The sequence below is a fragment of the Mustela nivalis genome (genome assembly GCF_964662115.1).
Source record: "Mustela nivalis genome assembly, chromosome: 7".
NCBI classification, from domain to species: domain Eukaryota; kingdom Metazoa; phylum Chordata; class Mammalia; order Carnivora; family Mustelidae; genus Mustela; species Mustela nivalis.
In genome coordinates this window covers 128,962,535-128,976,191 of record NC_139026.1, presented here as the reverse complement: position 1 = coordinate 128,976,191, position 13,657 = coordinate 128,962,535, and the positions used below count along the sequence as shown (strand labels likewise).

The 13,657-nt window shown below is 37.1% G+C and overlaps 1 protein-coding gene across 3 annotated transcripts in view; it reads right to left on the bottom strand.

The window, feature by feature from the left end:
- PLXDC2 (plexin domain containing 2) overlaps positions 1 to 13,657 on the bottom strand; it is a 490,615-nt gene that overhangs the window by 255,357 nt on the left and 221,601 nt on the right. The gene's annotated exons all lie outside the window — the stretch shown is intronic.

Genomic DNA, 13,657 nt, shown 5'->3' with positions numbered 1-13,657 from the left:
AGCAGGACTAGGCAGGGGCAGAGTAAGGACCAAGAGAGGCCACCGATCCCAGAGCAGAAGGCACTCACACTGACTCTTGTGAAGGAACAAGAAGTTAACCAGATGAGACTTTAAGCCATGAGAATGGAAGCCATGGGTCAACATATAGGCAGAAAGTAAAAGCAGAAGGCCTTTGTGATTACTGAAAGGACACTTAAATTGGGAGTGAGGGAAGACAGTCTAGAAAAAAAAGACAAGTTTCCGGCTGGGTGACTGGTGGACTGCAGTACCACTAACTGAGAGAAAGAGTACAAGGCAGAGAGTTATTTTGGTTAAGTGTGAGAAGACTCGTTACTTAAGCATCCTTTAGCTACGTAATAAAAAATAAATAAGAAAGACCCCAAGTTGTACATTCAACAAGGGACTCTTCTGCCACCAGAAAGGCTAACAGAACCCTGGAATTTGTCACAAAAAGCCACTGTAAACAAAAGCCACCGTAATATTGAAACATGCTTTGTACTTTACCCTGTCTTGGATCTCACCCCTTAAGCAATATATCTATGTAGAGGGACGAAGGGTTCAGCAAACCTGTCATGTGATTATTAATTAACAGTCTGGGAAAAATATAAAATAAAAGCTCAGAAGTGAAATTCTCAAGAGCATGCGTGACATAAATAAGATCAACTGAATTTGCTACTTCCTTACACTCTGTGGAAAGCAGTGAATTATTTGAAAGGAGAAATGGTAATTTTGAGACAAGCAAGCACATATGACTTCTCCATATGGGGGAGGATAAATTTATGAAACATTCTTTGAAGAGTTTGTACAGGTTTATAAATAGATCCCAGGTGGTCTGCAGATTCATGGCAGGTACAGCCATGCACAACTGTGACCTTTAAAACCACATCACAATCTCCCACAATGCACCCCATAAAATTGCTGTTGGGAACAGACTATCAGACTCAATTAGGGCCATCCTACTAGACCTCTAAGAGTGTCTGCACCTCTTATTGCCTCTTCTACAGATTCTTCTTATGCTAATTGCTGTCTGTTTCAGACTAATTATTATGATCTCTGCTAATTCTTTTTTAATAACACGGGAATTGTAATCCTAAGTAAACACTATTCTAGTTTAACTTGTTTGCCTATTTCTCAGCAGTATTACAACAATAAATTAATTTGCCAATGCCTGTAACACTTTAAAGACAGAAGCCTCTTAATACAAGTTAAGTATATGGAGTGGGCACATTTATCATCTTGAAAGCCATTTTTTATAATGTCATTAATAAAAACTGCTTTTTTATTTTAAGACTTTTTTTAAAAAGACATCTTATGTAAAGTAATAAAGCTTCACTTTCCTGGTTCCCCCAAGTGTTTATTTCATTTGTTTAAGACATAATCCTGATAAAAAGAGCTTGGAGCTTGCTGCAAGAAAATCAGTAGTGACTAAACTTTAAGTAATTGCTGATTTCATGAGCTCATGATAGCAAAGTGTCCAAAGAATTTAGGGATAATTCACTTATTGGAGAATGAATTCATGAATCAATCATTAATATTTAGCTACATATTTTAACATTTTATTTTCAGTCATTCAAATCATTTGATGTTTGAGGAGCACACATTTGTATCTTGTAGCTGTCAAATAGGTGGGATATTATTATTATTATTATTGGCAAAATGTGGTCTGTATTATTTTTCCCAAAAGCATTTCAAAAAATAGTCAAATAAATCTTGAGACATATGATTTTCAATTTGTTTATTTATGGCAAGCCTTAACATTGAGAGGAACTGCAAAATTTAAGAAAAATCATGTTTTTTGCTTTATTTACATGAGTATATCTAGTGACACTAGATTTCATCTGGAATACCTGAATAAATGATCTCATTTCCAATACGATTTATATATCTAGTAAATAAGAATGATTCAATAATCATTCTTCTTAGGATAACTTTTTTGTAGCTAACTATAAATAAACTTAATTTCTTAATTGTGATATGATATATCCTTCCAGAATGCACAAAACAATTGAGTAATTTTCTTGAACCTGGATAAAGTCCACATAAAACTCATTCACCTATAAGTGCTTAGAATCGATCACCAGAGCCTTCCTCCTTTACCAATCAGAAAACACACATTTTGTAATCTTCTTTTAATGGAGCCTGATGAAGCTTTATTTTTCAATTTGCAATGGTTCTTTTCTCGTTTTTAATGATCTAGCATGGGTTTGGACTCAGAGAGACTTGAAATTATATCCCTGCTTTGGTGCTTAGTAGCTGTGTGATTTCATAAATTATTTAGCCTACTTAAGCCACAGTTTGCTCATCTGTAGTCAAGACGTTTCTTCAAGGGTTTATTATAAGGATCAAATGACCAAATAACATGTGGACCTTCATAAGCACTGAGTCAATGATGGTGAATATTACATTACACACACGAAGGTGCCTAGCATAGCAATAGTTCCTTGGAACTAGTTTCCGAAACAAAAACAGCTCCCTATTTGATTCCTAACAAAGAGCTGGAAGTGATGGGATGTCTGTTGTCTCTAATATCAATGCAGGCAAACTGAACCAATATCACCATTAGATACTATGTTCTGAGCCATGTTATGATGCTCTCATGTTTGTTATATTGGAATAATCATAACTACTATATTTATTGGTGTTAGGAAAATAGAATTAGCATTAAATATATCAGCCATTATGCAAGTATTTTGTCTGTATTTGGCAAGACTGAATGGTAAAATTAGAGGTTGGAAGTAAGATAAGAAACAGGATATTTGCATAGTCACAAAGTATCTTGCAAAAGATACCTGATCATCACAAAAGGAAACATAGTAACTTTACAGTGAAGGAACAGAATCTGGAAGACATCACCCAAAGCTGGTGATCAAAGTTAACATCACTAGTCACGTACCTCCTGATATGATGCACAATGAAGGACAAAATACCATTTCTGTAATACCACAAAAAGTAATTTTTGCCAAAAACAGAGACCCATGTTAAAACATGAAGAACAGTAGACAAACCCCAAATCAGAGACATTATATGAAGTAACAGACTCGTCAGAAGCATCAAGTTCACAAAAAGACAAAGAAAGTCTGAAAAACTATCATAGATTGAAGGATGCTAGGATATTGGACAAATACATGCAATGTAGGTCTTAGAGTGGATTCTAAATAAGAAAAACAGATGGTCTGGGAACAATTAACAAATATGAACAAGGCCTACAGATTAGTTAAGAGTATAGGGCAAGTGTTGATATCTTGGTATCAATAATTATACCATGAATATATAAGGTATTGACATTTGGGAAGCTAGGTAAAAGCTATATGGGAACTCTTTCAATGTTTCTTGAAAGTTTTTTAATAAGCCTGAAACCATAAGTGACTCTTAATCTCACAAAACAAACTGAGGGTTGCTGGGGGGAGGGGGTTTGGGAGAAGGGGGTGGGATTATGGACATTGGGGAGGGTATGTGCTTTGGTGAGTGCTGTGAAGTGTGTAAACCTGGTGATTCACAGACCTGTACCCCTGGGGATAAAAATATATGTTTATAAAAAATAAAAAATTAAACCAAAAAAAAAAAACAAAAAAAAAAAACAACAACAACAACTTCACGCACACACAAAACAAAATAATAAGTTCTAATCACTAGAAGTACTAAAGCTAGAATTTTAATCCACATATGTTTGACCCGAAAACTCTTGAGTTTTTTTTTTTTAAAGATTTTATTTATTTATTTGACAGAAAGAGATCACAAGTAGGCAGAGAGGCAGGCAGAAAGAGAGAGAGGGAAGTAGGCTCCCCACTGAGCAGAGAGCTCGATGTGAGACTCGATCCCAGGACCCTGAGATCATGACCTGAGCTGAAGGCAGCGGCTTAATCCACTGAGCCACCCCGGCACCCCAAAACTTTTGAGTTTTGATCACTATATTATTCCATCCCCCTTCTTCTATACCAGGTGTTTCTTTTCCTACCTTTTATCAGACCTTCCATAACTGTGTTTTCTACCTGGGACCCTTAATACTGTCAGTTATTCATGTTTTTGTTCTTGGTAGACATAAGAATTTCCTTTAAAATGTAGTAATAATAAGACATAGTCAGAAGGCGCTTATATGCATGAGGCCAAAGCCATAAAAAAAGAGAAAATTGAAAAATGTACAGTGTTCTTCAAGGAAACTCAGGATCTCAGGGCTTGGATGGACTGAGCCGTGCTGCGTGGAGCCACAGTGAGGCTTGCACCATGAGGCCTGATGGCCACACACAGGTCCCTTCTCAACAGACATGCACACAGACTAAACTCCTTTTTTTTTTTTTTTTTTTTTTTTGCACATGTGCGGCGTGGATGCTTCCATTTCCTACCCTCCAATGACAGATCCAGGGTTCCTATTTTCTAAACTTAGAGAACATTTGTTTTCTTTTTTACAATTCTCAATGGTAATTGCTTGTCACTGGTTTATTCGCCCAGTCCACTGAAATTGATCTCCTCACAAAAGTAACATAAACTAAGACAGGAGAGTGATACAAAGGTGGGCACATAGACATGTATGTATGCAGATGTAGAAACAGAAAAATTTAAGTGGACGGGTTTCCCCAATAAGCAACTCCTAAAGAGAGAAAATGGGTGATAGAGGGCATATACCTGTAAGCAGCAGCAATACCAACTTCTTTGATGGCCCCTGAAGTAAAAATCCTGTTTAGGCCATAAATGAGCTGAGTGTATTCCAGAAATAAAACAGCTATAGTGGCCAGTATAACTCATAATATTTTGACCATGGAAAAACTTTTTTTTTTTTTTTGGTAAAAATACAATGTTAACCACCTTTCACAGCCCATGTGGACAGGACATGATTGTTAATCCAGTGACTAAAAACACTGGAAACCTAATTAAAAGATCAAAACGTTCATGGAAAGGGGCTAATCAATATGTAAATATAAGGACAAGAGACTGGCTATTCCTTTCAGAAATAAAGCCCATCAATTGAATTGATTTTCTGAGTTAGAAATTCTAACTGCCTCAGCACTTTTTTCCTAACAGAACTAAGAACTTAATTAACCCCGCATATTGAATGACGCTCTGCATGGGACTGTGCCTATACTGGCAAACAAAATGGAAACACTGAGCATTTACCTGATGCTCTTTAAAGGAATTAGAGGTGAAGCGAACTGTCACCCTATCTTTTGATCTCTCGCATTGCATGGTTCCCAGCAAACACTTGGCTTGCAGTAGCTTGCCCTGTATTTGCACATGTTGAAAATTATTCAAAGTAGTTTTTGTGAATATTTGCCATTCAGGCAGGGTGCAGAACAACACTGTTCAGGGGAACAGAGAAAGAGTAACAGGATTGTTTAAAGAAGTCCTAGGAGGGTGGGTGGGAGGAGGACGAGAACCAGAAGCCACATCTGGATTTTTCCACACTGTTCTAGAAGCAAGGCAGTGGATTCCGTCAGGCGTCTCAAGCTGAAGGGCACATGAGAATCATCTGGGGGTACTTGTTAAAATACAGATTCTGATTCTGCAGGTCTCAGGGTGAAGGGGTTGAAATTCTGCACTTCTAACAAACTTCTAGGGCTGCTGATACTGCCCCTAGGAACCCCACTTTGAGCAGCAAGGCTCTATGTCACATAATGGTCTTTGAAACACTAAAAACAGTGTCGTAAGGAAAACTTAGCAAGCGTGAAATGTGTTAAAAGGGTAAATAGACTGCATTCTGGATAACATTGTCACTTTGCCTGGTAACACTTATATGGCCTGAAATTTTCCATTTCAGGGACTGAGGGATAGAGGTACCTGCTAGCCAGGCAGTGGCTCACTAAGCACTGAGCAGTGACTTGGGACCACAGGATACCAAAGGCAATGACACTTGTGTTTTGTCCTTGACCAGTGAACCTCCAACAGGGCAGGGCAAGAAAAATATTCCTATGGATGCTCCTTTGCTGTTTGCAAAGGTCCTCTCTTGCCTCAGTTGATTACAATCTGTCTTCCCTTCTTTCTCATCAGTGGAAAATAACTGTGTTAAAAGGGTTAAATGTTTGCATGATGATTGTTAACATTAATGTAACGGACATCTCTAGCACCATGCCAGCCACTGAGTTGAGCATTGCATAAATGGTAAATCATTTAATACTAATGACAACCTTAGACGGTAGATACTGTGTTCCCATTTTACAGATAAGAAAAGTGATGAACAGAGAGTAAATAACACACTCAAAGTCACCCAGAAGTAGTCAGCAAAGTAAGGAATCAAATCCAAGCAGCCTGTTTCAAAGTCTGTATATTTAAACATGATATCAAGTTGCCTTTCTTTTTTTTTTTTTTTTAAAGATTTTATTTTTATTTATTTATTTGACAGAGAGAAATCACAAGTAGATTGAGAGGCAGGCAGAGAGAGAGAGGGAAGCAGGCTCCCCGCCGAACAGAGAGCCCGATGCGGGACTCGATCCCAGGACCCTGAGATCATGACCTGAGCCGAAGGCAGCAGCTCAACCACTGAGCCACCCAGGCGCCCTCAAGTTGCCTTTCAACTGAGATGTTAAGATTTGGCATTAAACGAGGGCCAAGTTTATCAGAAGAATAAATAAACAATTCAAAACTTGATTACAGGTTGAAATTGAAATTTAGGATAAGTTCAGTTTTACCTCTTCATCTTCCTCTGCTAACGTCTCTTTTTTAACTTTTTATTTGGAAATCATTTAAAATTTAAGTTACAAAGAGCCTTTTATATTGTTTATACAGATTCACTAATGTCTAACATTTTACCACAACTGGAAACTTCTGGATTTTTCAAAATCTGTGAAAAATGATGCCTCCCAACACAGCTCCTGGGAGTTGTTCCCTTAGAAAACTTACCTGTCTCTACAATCTACCCTGCAGGGGATTAGGGCTTAGGTGCCTAACCCCTGGCCCATTTATCAGCAATGAACCTTACTTGGCATTTCTTCTCAGGTAGCAGCTGCTGCATGATAAGACATTCCTGGCAATTCATCACCAACTGAGAGTGGCTATCGGTGGTTTACTTCTAGTCCCACTGGCATTTTAACAGAGCACCTCCAGTAAATAAGGAAACAGACACCCACTTTCTGGGTCTGGAAACTGAGGCACAGCAGAAATTCTAATGGGAAGCCAACTTATAAACAAACAATGAAAGATTCTGACTATTTTCCTTAGGGTAAACAATAGGGTATAACTTGGTAAAAGGAAAGAGGCAAAAATAAAGGTAGTGCAAATTAGTATTATATATTTTTAAAGATTTATTTATTTCAGTGAGAGAGAGAGAAAGAGGCATGAGTGGAAGGGACAGAGGGAGAGGGAGAGAGAATTCCAAGCAGACTCTACATTGAGCACAGAACCCAGCACAGGGCTCCATCTCAAGGATCCTGAGATCACGACCTGAGCTGAAACCAAGAGCTAGATGCCTAACTGACTGTGCCAACAGGCACCCTGGTGTAACCAATATTTTTAAAAGTTCTAAAATACTAGCTTGTCCAAGAAATACCAATTGCAAAATGTCTTAAAATTTTTTATACTCTATAATTTCAGATTTTTCATAGAAATTAAGTATATTTTCTTTCAGTAGTATTCACTCTTAAAGAATATTATATTCCATGTTTTGCTGACTTTTCTGTGTTATAAAATATTTCCTGCAAAAGAGTCACATGAAAGCTTTATCATTTTACAACTTCAGGGTGAGAATATGTTTTGCACTCATGTTTTGTAAAATTAAGTGTTAGTAGGTCTTCGTGGGCTCATGGAGACATCTCAGAAAAGATGATCAAAAATAGGTTGGAGAAGAGAATCTAGAAGGAAAAACAGGAGTAAATGAACTTATTTATTCCACCTGAGACATGGCTGTGGGGTCCCTGTTAGGAGCTTTATGATTATTAAAGTTTCATGCAAATGAAATCTCAGACCAAGAAGGTTCTAGAGAAGCCTCAAGTGTCTGCCTCACTTGTGACTTTGAAAGCTGGGCAGAGATTTATCGATCTAGAATTATTTTACAACTGTCCCTGGTCAGAGAGTATGAATAAGGTTACCTCCAAGACTCTAATTTTACACAAATAATGGTAAGTCATCCACTAAAGACACATATGGAGAAATAAGATTGAATTGAACTGAAATATGATGAATTAGAGTATGATTTCTTTTTAAAGTATGTTTTTTGATTAGAAAACTAAGACTTGTTACCTGCATTAAAACTGATCACTGTAGGGTTCATAAAGCTATCTTTAAGACTCTCCAAAGTCCCTTCTCTGTCTGAAGTGGTTCCTAGATTCACAGGAAGATCTCAAGGGTAGCTTAAATAATTACTAATATACATCTATGTAGGTAATTGTATCAGTAAAACATGTTTACTAAACTCAGCATATTAGGTTAGCCTAAGGAACATTTAATCTGTGTTATTAAAGCCATCAGCAGGAGAAGGAGCAGATCTTTCTGTGTATTTATTGACTGACTTTAAGGCAGGTGGACCAACTCACTTCCCTGGGATGCAGAGGAACAGAACTCAGCTACTCTCATCTCATGTTAGTTTCGTGGAATGGAACAAAGACATGCCTTTATTTTCCATAAAAGTCCCTCAACTAATACTTTCTTCAGGACACAGACAATTATTCTCAAAATTGATAAGTGACTTAAGTACAATAATAATAGTAAAATAACCTAATTAAACCAAAATTTTGGCAGAGAGACTCATGGAGACACAACTCATGCCAGTCTGTCATTAAACTAGTGGAAAATCCCAAGATCAAAGGCCAATAAAGCCAGGTTGCTTGAAATGGAGCAGCTCACATGACAGAAAGAAGCAAGTTTAGCCAACCAGTCACAGTCAAAATAAATAAAAGCAACTTATTGTTAGTGTGAACAGAACTCAGGCAAAAATGTGTGGTCTAGATTTCAGCCTAATAGAGACAGCAAATTACACTGACTTCTGAGTTAATCATTTAGAAAAATAACAACTTCTCAACAGATTTTCTGATGCACAGGAAAAAATGAAATTGTGCAGTATGAGAAAACAACTGATCAAATCACCACAGACAACCAAATTCAGCCCACCAACAGCAACATTATGTAAATGAAAGACCCATGGAAATGTTAGTTGGAATGGTGTTACATTCCTGGACAAAAAAAAAAAAAAAAAAAAGAGAGAGAGAGAGAGAGAGAGTGAGGCAGGGAGGGGGAGAGGGAGAGAGAATCTCAAGCAGACTCCCCACTGAGCATGGAGCTCAACAGAGCTCCATCTCGCAATCCTGAGATCATGACCTGAGCCAAAATCAAGAGTCGGACACTTAACCGACTGAGCCGCCCAGGTATCTCAACTTAATTAATATTTTAAAATGATGGCTTCTGTGCATTTTCATATAGTCTGAGGATCTCCACTGAGAGTAGTCCAATTTTCAAAATTAAAAAAAAAAAAAGACCACATCAAAAAACATACAAGTTCCATAAAAAAAAAACTTTACTTGAACTATGACAGAGATAGAGAGCAGAATTTCATTTATTTTTGCTTGGGTTTCTTATGTAAAAAATCAATCTTTCTACCAACAAATAGATAAAAAAATGTTAAGCTAAGAGCATGCTTACATTTGGCCAAGAGCACACTGGTGTTTTCTTGGGGAAAAAAAAATTATGGAGCTACAACATAGATAAAAATAGAGATGTGTATCTATCTACTGGAGAATCCTCAAGAGCCCTTGGGATTAACTTATTTGGGGATTGTTTTTTGTTATAAAGAATAAGGCCTCTCAAATAGCACTGCCTTACAATCTCGTTTTTATTTACTATTTTCAACATCCTTTCAAATCCATTTCATTTTTATTCTTAAAGTAGCACTAGAAGGTAATCAAGGCAGGTATTTTTTTCCCCTTTTCCTCCAAGTTATAAAACTAATACACAGAGAGGCCAGAGACTAAGAAAATGAGTTTTGGAGCCAAGGTTTCATGACTTCCGTGACCCTGGATTCCTTCTACCAGGACAGTGGTACTTCTCTAGGAGTTTTGAATCAGAATTTCATAAACTCTGGTTTCAGAAAGCAAAATAATTCTTATTTGTCTGGCTGTGGCATTAAACTTTGTGTCCCACAACAAATTAAATAATATGGATATAGAAATACAGAAGAAAATATCAAACGTGTGGAATTTGAAGGTTCACACAGAGGAAAAGAAACAAGTGGGATGAGTTCCTAGGTTTATAGTCCGAAACTTCTAGATCTTCAGTCTGACAACTGTGTGACTTTGAATAAAGGACAAAAAATCTAAATAAGTTCCAGTACTTGAATATCAAGTATCTGGCTCATTGCTTGCCATATGGTGGGGACTTAGACAAATTTTCACTATCCCTTGTCTATGAAAACATGCTTCTTCCTCTAATCTATCAAAGTTAAAACTAGGTTTTAACACCTGTTTTTTTTTTTTCACAATAATGATTTAAGAAATGTGATTCAAACAAAAAGGACAATGGAGAGATCATAATCAAGTTATAGCACACATATGTAATATACATACTAATGAGTATGGTTTACATTCTCAAAGGAAAAAGAAATTAATGGGTTTTGGCTTGTGAAGGATTTGAAACGAATGATTTCTAAGTTTTCCTCCGCCCTGAAATTATAAAATATTATTGTGGAAAGGAGAAAAGGGAAAGCTCTTACTTCAATTCTACTCTCTTCCTTTTACTAGAATATTACTATAAGACTCCAAAATGCTGTTTAGACTGCCTTTGTAAATGATGGTGGTGGAGGGGAAAATATTTCTTTAAAAAATCATGCTGGGGGCACCTGGGTGGCTCAGTTGGTTAAGTGGCCAACTCTCGATTTTGGCTCAGGTCATCATCGTGGGGTCCTGGGTTTGAGCCAGTGACCTGGCTCTGTGCCTGCGGTGGGAGGAGGGTCTCTCTTTCTCCCTCTCCCCTTACCCCCTCCCAGCTTGAGTGCATGCATGCACATTCTCTCGTATCCTCTCTCTCTAAAAATAAATAAATCTTTTAAAAATTATCATGCTTTCAAGCCAGACATTCTTTTCCCTTCCTCTGAGCCATTCCGCAGCAGCCTAGGAGGGAGAGTGAAGCTGCATCTTCAGGGACACCCAGTCTTTCCCAGTTTTCTCATTCGCCTCTGGCTTATCCAGGGCTGGGTTAGTTAGCCAAATGCTTTTGAGTCTGCCCTTAGATACAGATTTTTTTTCTCTTTTTTTTGTCTAATTTGTTGACAGAACGTATATCCTTGGTCATGAAAATTACACCATTGGGTGATAAGATTTGAGAAACATCCATCTTCCCTTAGAGCTTAAATTTAAGTCCTGTTTCCAGCTAAATTACCAGAGAGCTTTACACCAAGGATTATGATGCTTATGACATCAAACAAACCTAATTAATAAAGTGGATGTGAAATCACATGTGTCATTTTCCCTTGTGCTAAAGCCTCTCAGTAACATCATGGGGGGAGTAGCAGCAGTTGGTTCCTAGGTTGTGTGTGTGTTGTGTGGGGGTAGGAGGGAGGGTGTTTATGGACCCTAGGGAGCCCCCTGGTCATAATGCATTGCAGTTCTGTCCTCAACCTGATTCTTCTCCCAGGAAGGCATAACAGAAATGGAGCAAAGAGAATGAGGCAAGATTGGAAAGGTGGAGAGGCTAACTGAGGAAATTTTACACATGAATCACTCTTTATAATTTGGAAATCTCAGACCAATATTTAACAGACACACTGAACAAAACAAGAATGTTTGTAGAAAAATTTTTAAAAATATTGTATTAACTAAATGTGTAAGTTCCAACATAAGAATATACTTAAGTGAAGGACTCTAAATGGTGAAGTTTTCCAGGAAAAAGAAAACAAAACACTAAGAAATATTAGCAATTCTGTTGTTGTAAATGGAAGCCTGTACCTAAGGGTGTGTGTGTGTGTGTGTGTGTGTGTGTTCTGTTGATAGCGATAGGGAAAATGGGTATAGGACCAGTTTCTAACTCTAAGAAATGTTTTCTGATGGCTAAAACTCTTGTTAAAAAACAAAACAAAGCAAAATAAAACAAAACAAAATAAGGTATGACAATGACAGAGTAGCTAAAATGAAAGTTTCTACCAATGGTAAGTATTTTGATGTCTATGTAGGAACACCAGCTAAGTCACAAGCAGAAGCTCAAGATTTGCATTTAAGCCAATCTTTGGTGTTGAAAGCAACAGTGTTTCTCCCACACTACCAGTAAGAAAAAAAAATGGCTATTACAGCATCATGATTTTTCTTGAAACTAATCAGAGACTTGAGGCCACATGGCTACTAAGGGAGCCCTCTTCCCAACAGAAAAAATATTCTTCGAGGAAAGAATATTCAAGACATTCAAACTGCTGCAGAGCAGAGGAAATTATAAAAGTGTGTAAGCAGAAATCCACTAACAGTTTAACTGATAACCTTCATTCTTGCCTAGAGGTTTCATTCACAGCGGCTGACACCACAGTTGGGCCAATTTATGGAAACTTCCTTCAACGGGATGCACCCAACATGTGAACTTTAGCAAAGGGCATTTTACACTATTAGATACTGTAATATAGTGGGAAGACTGTCAAATGCAAGAAATTTCTGATAGACACTGTCCTAATCTAATCTTTCTCATTTTCTCTTCTTTTGAAAATCTGTTCTAAATCCAACAGTGAATCATTTCTGAATCTGTCATCTTGCCCGGGGTTGCCTGAATATGGAATAATAAAGGGATGACGGAATTCAGTAAGGCGAGATGGCTCCTTTGTTTGCTTCTCAGTCTCAGAAAACTTGTGCTCCGCACTGACAATTCAGTGAATCATCACACGGTAAGTTATTAATTTCCATTTTAACTGTTAGAAGTTGATTTCTTGGAAAGAAGAAAGTCTACATATATACAATGAAGGATTTTGGCTAAAACTTTTGATATAACCATCAAATCCGTGCCTCTTTAAATCATGTAAGCCATTGACTCTGTTAGTTCTATCTTTAAATCAGTAATGGCAATTACATTTGAAAGGCCGAAGTCATTGTGTTTTTACTTTAAGTCATATTAAACAGCAAAGACATGATTTCCTTGATGGTAAGATCATTGGTGTTATCCATGAGAGCAAAACTAAATACATTTGAAAAGTTAAATCAAGAATTTCTCAGAAAATGACTATTAAAAAGTGCTGTCTCATCATTTACTAGCTGGAGACCTTTAGGCAGGTTCCTTGACTTTTCCAACACTCAGTTCTCTCATCTCCAATACGTGGATGGCAATAATATTTAAATAAAAGGGGATATGCTGTGAAGATTGAAAAGCTAATCTATATAAGCCCGAAGTTGGACATGTGGACTAGGACATGGAAAACCATATACAGTAAGTGAGGCCTGTATTAGTATCCTGCCATTACCACTATATAGATGCAGAAACTATACCTCATTATAAAATTACATTCCTTGTTTAAGGAGCCAGAGCTGGTAAATGATAAAATCAGGCTGAAAAAATGTTCGGAGATTTTCAGATTTAATTTTTTTCCTTTATATCAAACTTCTTCACTGAGATACATAATTTGACCTACATATGCCATTGGAATCATAAATGTTTATGGTGAAATCTTTTTTAGACCAAGAGATTAATAAACCTATGTAAAATGAGAGATATCAAATTCATGTAGTTTTTTTGTTTCCCAATGTTCCCTAAATTCATAGATTACGAGACTGAAAAT